Source organism: Adiantum capillus-veneris, chromosome 28, assembly GCF_014529385.1.
Source record: "Adiantum capillus-veneris isolate H3 chromosome 28, ASM1452938v2, whole genome shotgun sequence".
Classification (NCBI taxonomy): Eukaryota; Viridiplantae; Streptophyta; class Polypodiopsida; order Polypodiales; family Pteridaceae; genus Adiantum; species Adiantum capillus-veneris.
Window position 1 is genome coordinate 48,461,303 of NC_140958.1, and position 9,693 is coordinate 48,470,995.

The 9,693-nt window shown below is 41.6% G+C and overlaps 1 pseudogene; it reads left to right on the plus strand.

The window, feature by feature from the left end:
- The first annotated feature begins 7,800 nt into the window (after positions 1–7,800).
- Positions 7,801–9,105, plus strand: LOC147420408 (uncharacterized; annotated as a pseudogene).
- The last annotated feature ends 588 nt before the right edge of the window (positions 9,106–9,693 follow it).

Below are 9,693 nucleotides of genomic sequence, written 5' to 3' on the forward strand. Positions count from 1 at the left end.
TCTTCCTCTTGATAATGTCAAAGATCTGCTCGTGGAATTCATCCTTTGCAATGCCAAGAACTTCTCCCAGAGTGAACTCAATCTTGCTATTCAAGATCCTTTCCTCCAAGACTTTCTTTAAATTTGTAGCAACCTCAATATCAGATTGTAGTTTATAAGTTGGGCCTTTTGTCTTACCTTTTTTTGGCTCTTTCTTCTTTCCTATTGTAGACTCCTCCATGAGTACTTCAGGTGGAGATGCTCCTTTTGTTGAGGGTGTTTGAGAAGGAATTGAGTCACTTCTTTCCCCAGTTCTAGAAGCTCTTTTTGATGGTCCTTCATCAGCATTGTCACGTCCGCGCTTCTCTTCTACAATTGCCTCATTTTGTTGGCATTTTGTAATGTAGGCATGCACTGACAATGAGTCCACCGGATCATTCCATCCTGTTTCTAGACGTATGCAATCACCTGCTTCATGTAGAATCTTTTTTATAAGCTTTCCCTTTTTAGCTAATTGCATGACATTTGGCCAAATTTGACTATGATGGTCACTCACCTCTTCATAAAAAAAAGTACAATTTTTACTCCATAAGTAGCTGCCTCAACTGAAGAGGTGGCATGCTTAGTTGCCATATCTTCAACTAAGGTTTGCATTCCTCCCTTCCCAGAGTTAGTTCTCAAGGGTAGACCTGTCTCTCTTAAGTGGATTTTACCATCCTTAAAAAAGACTTTTGACAAAGCATGACTATAATCATCACAATCACTTCTAACATGGTCTGTACTATCACACCAAATACATCTATTAACAAACCCTTCTTTGGGCTGTTGTCTTTGCCTAGGAAGTGGCCCTGATGGTTGGCCTTTTTCTTCATGATTTGGAAGCTTCACCTTCAACTCACGCATTCCCTTCACAAGCTCATTTAGCATGGACTCATCAAACTTAGGAGCGATAAAATTAGGCTTTACCATTTTGTCAGAAGTTGAGGTGGAAGGACTTGTAGTGTTTACTACCATCTTGTCCCTTCTTCTTTGTCGTTTGGCAAGCAGTGAGACAGCACCTTCAACCTCATTCCAGTCGGTCTTTAGTCCCTGCTCAGCATCTTTATCTTCAAGAAGAAGCTCCAAATTTTCTTGAAATTCTTTACCTGCAGCTTGTAAGAAAAGATCTGTCTTCTCTGCATCTATTGTGGCCCTTTCTATCCTTGTGAGTTGTGTATAGCGCCGCTCAAATTCCCTAAGTAGCTCTGTTATTGATAGTCCGTGCCCATTCTAAGAATGTCATTTTGGTCACTCTCTCCGAGTCCTCCATGAAATATTCCTCCTTTAAACCTACTTTGAGTTCTTCCCAATTTCTCCCATGCCCATCTTTAATTGCCCTAACATGCTCCCTAATTTCTGGAGCAACAACTAGCTCAAAGCTTTGAATCATCTCACCTTCTGACACGCGATGTAGCTCCATCTCGTTCACATACTCGTGTAAGTACTTGGTTACATCTTTGCCATTGAATTGATCCACTCTATTGATGACCGCTTGTATGGCTTTTGTTGCTGAAATCTCCCTTCTTTCAGTGGCATGTTGTTGTTGCATGAACATTGCAAATGCTTGAAACATTTGCATTGTTGATGGGTCAAAATGCATACCCTGTTGCTCAACATGATCACCCATGGTTACCTACAAATTCTCACCCTGGCAGTTTCACGTCGGGTTCACCAAAAATATGTTGAGAAATTTGCGGTCTTGCCAGGAAAGCACCGGGCTTATGGCTGTGAGAGTTTGTGAGAGAACTCAACAAAAACTATATGAAGGAGTTAAACCATAGATGCCATGAAGACTAGGGTTTGGAAAAAAGTGCAATCAAAGAAGACCCACTCTTTCTCTCTTGCACTCACACACACAAAAAAAGAACACAAAAGAGAATGTCAAAACAACACAAAGATAAAAACATCAAGACTATGGTCATATCGTATCATGGGTAGTATGAAAGGGTTAATAGATGAGTTAATGGCATTCAATCTTGGCTGACCAAATAGGCTACGAATTGTTCTTTGGAATTGTAGTTTTGTGCTTACCATAATATATATATTTTGTCTAGTGATTGGGATTAATTGTGTGTACAAATCCTCTTGGTTCATAGCAAGATAACTACGCTTACATCAAAATAAAAATTATAGTCCATGATAGGTAGTATGATGGGATCCCGTGATAGAATTATTTCATTCAGCCTTTCTGAACCAAAGAGAAACACTATACGTTGTTGAAAGTGTATTTTACGGCTAATCCATACGTTAATTCTAATAGATCGTACAGAGTGAAAGCGATAGAAATTATCATCATGTGGATTATTCATCTAGGATAGTATGTGGGAAATGTAGATATGAGAGAAGTGAAGAGATGAGAAGTTTCCCTCCCAAGCCCTATTCTTGCCCGTAGGCAATAAGGATACTGCGGGGAGAGATGTACCTCTGGCAAAGAGAACCTAGAATTTGTAGAAAGGATGAATTACTAAAAGTGAAAAAGATAGATTTGGTTAAGGATATGAGATTATATATATATATATATATATGTTGGATTAGAGATGAAAAAGAAAACAACAAAAAATCAAGAAAACATCAATGTGGAACACATCTTACTTGATAAACCCTTCAACACCATTATTGATGGAGAGAGAAGAAGAGGGGAGAATTCAACGTTGATTGATACGCCAAGTCCAAGACCTTCTTTGATTAGAGTTGATCTTCCAAGGATAGCGTACGAGAATGGCTAGTCTCCCTCAAGAATTCCTCTCATCAATGGCTCGAATGCTTGAGTGGTTTTCAAGGAAGAAAAGGTCCCTTTTTATAGGTGAAGGGAACCCCCAAGGGTTTACACAAGAAGAGAGACGCCAATGTGAATAGGAATTGGAAAAGTTGGAAATGAGCTGTCCTTGCATGATGTGGGCAGACTGGGGTCCAATATTTTGATCATATGTCCTTAACCGTGGCTCCCAATAAAAAAGTAAAAATATGGACAAAAAATTCAGCTCATTACCTACGATTTTCATTTTAAAATCGTTTTCCAATTCGGATTGGAACCTTGTGTAAAAAATTCATCAAAATAGGGTCCATTTTTGGCAGCAAAAGTCTTCCTGTGGTCCCCTAAGCCTAAACTTTCATTTGATTCCAAAGGACACCTTATGCCATATGAAAGAATGACATTGCTCCTTGACAAAGTTTTGTAATCATGCTTGCAATAAAGCATTAAAATAAGTGTATCTTTGAAATCATGCCACCTAGTGTCCCACTAGGATTTGATTCCCTGCTAATAGCTATTTAAAAAGAAATATAAGAAAAATATGAAAAATACATAGAATATATATATATTGGAGTTTACCTTAGATATAGGATCTAACTAGGGTGTGAGATGATAATGAGATAGTAGAAATAAAAAATCAATTTTTTGCCCCAAGTTAAAGAGGTGGAGCTATTGATGCTTTTCTCATAGTATTTTCTGATGGTGGTAAAGTAAGAATAGGTTACCCTTGAGAAAAATAATAGGATGAGATAGAAGGCTTACTATTATACTTAAATATGCATATGTACATTATAGGAAAGATAATTATGTATCTAAAAAATTACAAGATAGATCTTGTACCATGCATTCCCACTATGTACGTGTCACAGCTAGACAACGTGCGCTAAATGGAGAGGCACATGAAGTAGCTCAAAGCATGATTTGGGAGCTATTTGTGTTGAGGACCAATTTACCTCTTTATCATGGCCGGGAAAGTTTGGCTGAAGAAGAGGAGTTTTTGCTAATAGGAATCATTCCGAAGGACATTCAGAAGTCTAAGAAGTATGGTTTTGTGCGTAGAGCATACATGTACAAATTGATTGGTGAAGTCTTGTACATGAAAGGGGCTGATCTTGTGTTGAGACGTGTACCTTGGCAGGAGGAGCTTTACAGAGTGTTGGAAGAGAATCATGAAGGCGCATGTGGCGGCCATTTTTCTCTAAAGATCACCTTACATAAGATCTTGCAAGAGGGATATGTATGGCCTAGTTTGCACAAGGATGTTCACCATTGGTGTAGGTCTTGCAATAGGTGTCAAGCATTTGGGAAGAGAGCGTTGAAGCCAGAGCTACAAAAAACCAATTCGGCGTTTGATGTGTTTGAAAAGTGGGGGATTGATGCAATAGGCCCGTTACCTATCACAAGTAGGGGCAAAAGCTATATTTTGACTGCAGTGGACTATCTCTCTAGATGGGCAGAGGCTATAGCGGTAAAACAAATCACTGCAAAGAATGTGGAAAAATTTGTGTATGATGAAATATATTGCAATTTTGGGGTGCCACTGGAGCTACTTTCAGATAAGGGGTCAGGATTCAGAGCTAAACTGCTAGATTTTTTATGTGCAAAGATGAAGATTAGGCCCCAGCATACCACTCCTTATTACCCGCGGTGTAATGGCTTAAATGAAAGATTCAATGGTGAGTTGGTACAAATTCTTTCAAAAGTGGCAGAGCACCAAGGAAAGAATTGGGATTTGGAATTGCCTAATGCATTATGGGCTTACCGTACTTCGGTGAAGACAGGTACAGGGTTTACTCCATTTCATTTGGTATATGGAAAGGAAGCACTATTGCCTGTGGAGGTAGAGTTGTCTACAGTAAAGATGTTAGAGAAGTTGCTTGGACAACCTAGTGATGCATTCAAAGAGAGGCTCTTCCAGTTACAAGAGGTTCAATTTGATAGGATGAGTGCATTAGAACATTATGGGCAGATGCAGGATAAGGCTTTGGCAAAGATAAATAAAAAGGTCAAAAGTAAGGGTATCAAGAAGCATGACTTAGTTTTGCGCTACAATAGTAAACTGGACAATACCTTCCAAAAGAAGTTTCAAATTAAGTGGGAAGGCCCTTTTAAGGTGGTCGAGTGTTTTCCAAATGGTACATATGAGCTGGCTAACCTGGATGGGATTCTACATAAGTCAAGGGTAAATGGGTGGCGTCTTAAATTGTATCATGCTAGATTGATGATGGTGGAGCAAGATGAGGTGTCTGTGGATCAAGCAGTGTTGGGTGAAGGATGAGGAGACTTGTGATGCGGCGAGTCTCATATCTCTTTTTGCTGCTGTGCTGATCATGAATGACTAGGGGATGGGCAAATTATGTCAGGAGTTTTTTGGAGCAAAAGATTGCACATATGTATATACACATGTATGGTGCATCAAATAAAGGATTGCCCATTTTCCAGAGCCAGGTGGTTACGTGGGACCCACATGTGTACAGGTAGGACATGGTGTACATAGTACATCGATTTTTATCGTTACCAGTACCAGTGTGTTTTTTCTATAATAATGAGGAGTTGGTAGCGCGTAAAACTTATCAAGGAAGCTATCCATGGGCCGACAACATGAGGTAAGTAGGTGCGTTAGATGGCATCTAGTGGCGTGAGGATGTCGAATGGGGTCAATACTTGCACGTGGATAAGTACAAACACAACGTGGCTGTTTTCTTGTGAAAATTATGCAAAAAGATCATCATGAGGACTATATTTGGGGGCCACTTCACGTGGTGGCGGTATGCATTATTGGAAAATAGCTGAGTGCCAGGTGTGCGGATGATGCAAAAAGGTGACAACTATGCACTGTGAGATCAGTTTTTGGCTTGTTTGGGGTCCGTTTGAGGTCAACTAAAATGCCAAGGGTGCCCAAGTAATACAGCTAAGTGTGGGAACTGAAAAAGCAGAGAGAAGACCAGAAAAACATGGAGAGAAGAGGAGGAACAGCCGCAACTGTGTTTTTGCCCATTTTGGAGCCTGTTTTGGCCGTAAACTGCTCATCCGAGGTCGGATTTGAGCACTTTGACATTGTAGACTGGGGTTTCGGGCCGTTCCGAATGAGATGGCGCTGTCCATTTTTCCAAATTACTCACTGTTTTTTTGTTGTTTTGGCTGTGTAAGTTTCTCATATGAGCGAATCTTCTGCTCCAATTTGTGATTGTATCTGGTATATTTTACCCATATTGTGTAAGCTATTTTCCCCATTGGTGTTGGCCCAAGCTCATTTGTATCTAAACATCAGAATTTCTCCTCTTTTGATCTGAGTTTTTTGGGTGTATGTGTCTCTGTGTGGAGTGGGTAAGTGGATAGTCTCTCTCCTCTCACTCCGTCGGTGTGTTCCCTGTCTCGGCCAGGTGGGTTGTTTAACTGAGTGGTGCCCCATAGTGTATGTGTGTATTATCCCAAGAGTGTGTGTCGGGTTATGATAGAGGCATTGTGTGTGTTTCCATCCCGCCCACAACATGAAAAGGACAAGTGAAGTTGAGCAAGTTGAGAGGAGCTAGGCTCCGCAGCGGCGCCATCACCAAGAAAAAAGAACAACGTGCTGGGTATACAGGGGGGGTCGCATAGCAAAGGGTGGTGCTAAAGCACAAAAGGGAGCAGCCATAGGTTGGTGGCGGCCATATCTCTTGAAGGCTGTGGTGGCACAAGAAGGGGCCGTTGCAGGTGCCAAAGACAAAGTAAGAGGAGATAGAGCTATCAAAGGGTTAGTGTGTAGGGCCAAAATGAGTAGGAAGCCGCAACAAGGATTATGCAAAGAAAGGGCCGCCAGAGGTTTGGCGGTAAGTAGAGCAAAGAAAGCTCGCCAAAATCAATCGCGGACTCACAGAAGATTACACCAAGGCCATTTTTGAAAAATTCCATCATTGTATACTCTCAAAATTAGTCAAAGTGTTGTGAGACTCTTTATTTCCACTGTCTATGAAAATTTCATCTCATCCTTCTCTCTTTCATGCCTATATGTATATGTCGTGTATGCATGAACTTTGAGTACAAGTATGTGAGTGTTCCCTATGCTCATAGGGGTGTGTGCCAATCGAAAAGCTCTAAGGAAAGTGGGAGCATGCAAGGGACTTGATAGAGTTTTGTGTATTGTTTGTTATGGAACTGCCTATAAGTGGGTATATAGTGCTCTAGAGGAATCTATCATGACGTGATTTGCAACTGGTTTGGTGAGTATGGGTTGGTCGGAACCAGGCTTGGACAATAATCGTTGCTAGATTGTGAGTCTAGGTGTGTGTTTATTAGGGGATAGGGGTGTTGTGAGATCACTGGGTTATAAAGAGGCATTCACTGAGTGTGCTTGTGGTTTTGTCGTTTCCCCCTTTCCATCTTGTGGTGCCCCCACTGAGGATCCACTGATTGCTTCCTAACAAAGTGTTCGTCAGTCGAGCTGAAGCAGGAATTTTGTCCGGTGTTCAAAGGAGATGAAGATGCAGACGACTGGATAACTGATTTTGATCTATTTATGCTAACAGTATTGCAGATGCCAGATGATGAAGCAAAGCTCTAGATTCTACCTTTGGTGATGCGAGGTAAAGCGAAAGCTTGGTTCGATGGTTAGGAAGATGTGCACATGCAGAATTGGATCAAATTTCGAGAGCAATTTCTACAAAGGTATCAAAAGGTGGTGTCAGCCTTGGAAGCAGATGCAAAGATCAAAGGCTTGCAGCACGACGTAAGTGCAAATTTTGATGCTTTTGTTGATAAATTTGAAGCTTACTGGGGGGATTTTGTGGCTGCTACCCAAGCAACCAATGTAGGATACTTTAAGCTGGAAAGGTTTCTATCTTGCTTGCATCCCTATTTTTGTGAAGAGTGAATTATGAAGATCCAAGGACCTTTGATGAATCTGTCCAAGTTGCCAGAGCAAAGAGTCAAAAGATGAAGAAGAAGATGGAGGCAGGATTGCTACAGTTTATACTTGCGACAGCTAGTGGACCTAGGCCCAAACAGATTGATGAGCATCAAGAGGTAAAAGCTCCTTTTTTTTTATTGATATGCATGTAATCAAAGCACATGAAGGTGATGCCATGATAGAAGAAGTAGAACAAGTGCCAACCATGTCTCAAAAGATACAAAGAGGTATATTCAGGATGCCACCTAGCTTGCTTGCTCAAGAGGAAAAAGTGATAAAAGACTTCAAAGGAGAAGTGTTGGTTCCAGAACCAGCAACGAGGAAGGTAGCAGTGGTACGAGAATTGGCAAGCTCAAAAGAGGAGTCCGACATCTCTCATAGCTCTAGCAGTGCTTTGGACACAAATAGCATTTGGGAGACGGAGTCCGTGTCTTCTAGGTATGAAAGTTATGATGTTTTTCATGTAGATGAAGTGGAGCAAGATGTATACGAGTTGCCTGCCAGTCATTTGAAGGTAAAAGAGGAGCATAGTGCAAGTGTGGAGATGCCTTGTGTGAACAGGCCAATCGAGCAACCCTATCTTGTGTCTCGTGATGGTGAGTCCCTATTGGAGGAAGAGGTATGGTTTGATTGTGCACCTGACCTAATTGAAGAGTAGGTTTTCGAGGATGACTTGTAGGAGCTAGAAGCAGAAGCGGAGGTATGTCGAGTTGATTTGTCTATGCAGGGGGTGGGGCAACCTTGCCTTGATGGGCATGTCAAGGTGCACTTTGAAGTTTTGGAGTTGGTTTGTGGTCGTGGAGAGTTAGCTCCAGCAGATGACTCTATGGAAGCTGATACAGGTGCAACCTATGAGAGTGAGGCTCCATGCAAAGAGGAAGGTGCCACCAACCTTGCAGGTGATGAGGTATTTGAAGAACAAGTTAAAGCTTTAGCAGGTCATACTCTTAAGTCTGAAGAGTTGGTTTTGATGCCAATTTTAGAAGATTTGGATACAGGTTTGCAAAGGGATCAGGTTTGCTTGGCTAGGCAGCAAGTGGAGGCAAATGGCAGGGTTTTTCTACTTTATGTGATGCTATGGATACATGTGTTATTGGAGGTTGCTTTATAGGTATCTTTGTATCAGTGGCGAGGCTTTTTTGAAGTGGACTATACCATGGAGGATTCTGTAGCAGATGGCAGGATAACTGCTTATGATTCAAGTTTCTCAAGTGATGGCAAGTGTGCTTATAGCGGACACGAAGAATTATGGATGCAGGGTGATAAAGCTCCATGCTATGAAGAGCAGGCAGGGTGGCCTGTCTATTGGCCTACAAGTGCAAAGGAAGGCTTGGATATACATGCTTTACACGTGGATGGCCACAGCCAATGCTTTATATTTGATCCAAGTGGACTCTATGCCATGCTTGTGGGAGCTTCGAGCTTTCCATTTGACCCTGGAGGGTGATGCAATAGTAGATGCTTTTCTCTCTATCTCTATCCTATTTCTATAGCCACTATCATTTTTCTTCTGCAATCTATGTAGCTATTTTATATCATTCTCTCTCTATAGTCTTAATTTACCTAACTAATGCTATGGTTGAGCATGAATGCTCAACGAGGGGGTGGGCAATGATGGTACACCCAGAATGTGTCGGCTCATGGAATTGTTAACAACAGGCATATAGCAGTTTGCAGGTTGGTAGGAGAGCGATGGTGCATTTGCTAGGTGTAGCCTGGAACAAGTGCGACCATGAATCAATGCTCCAGTTTAATGAGCTCATGCATTTTATATAATTGAAGGCACATATCCAATTGAGAGTCGTGGTAGCAGAGGCTGCTCAACAGTCGTATCAGTCTTCACCTCTTTGGGCAAAGATCTCGTCACCCGGGAACCATTTTTGTGGAGCGGGCCTTGAAGCTTTGTTTTGATGTTGCTAAGGCAAGCTAGTTGAATTTTCTTGGCATTGGTGATCAAAGATATGCATGTAAGACAGTAGACAGTCGGAAGCATGGAGTGCGTGTGATGCGAGGCCAAGATCGAATCTTTTTAAAA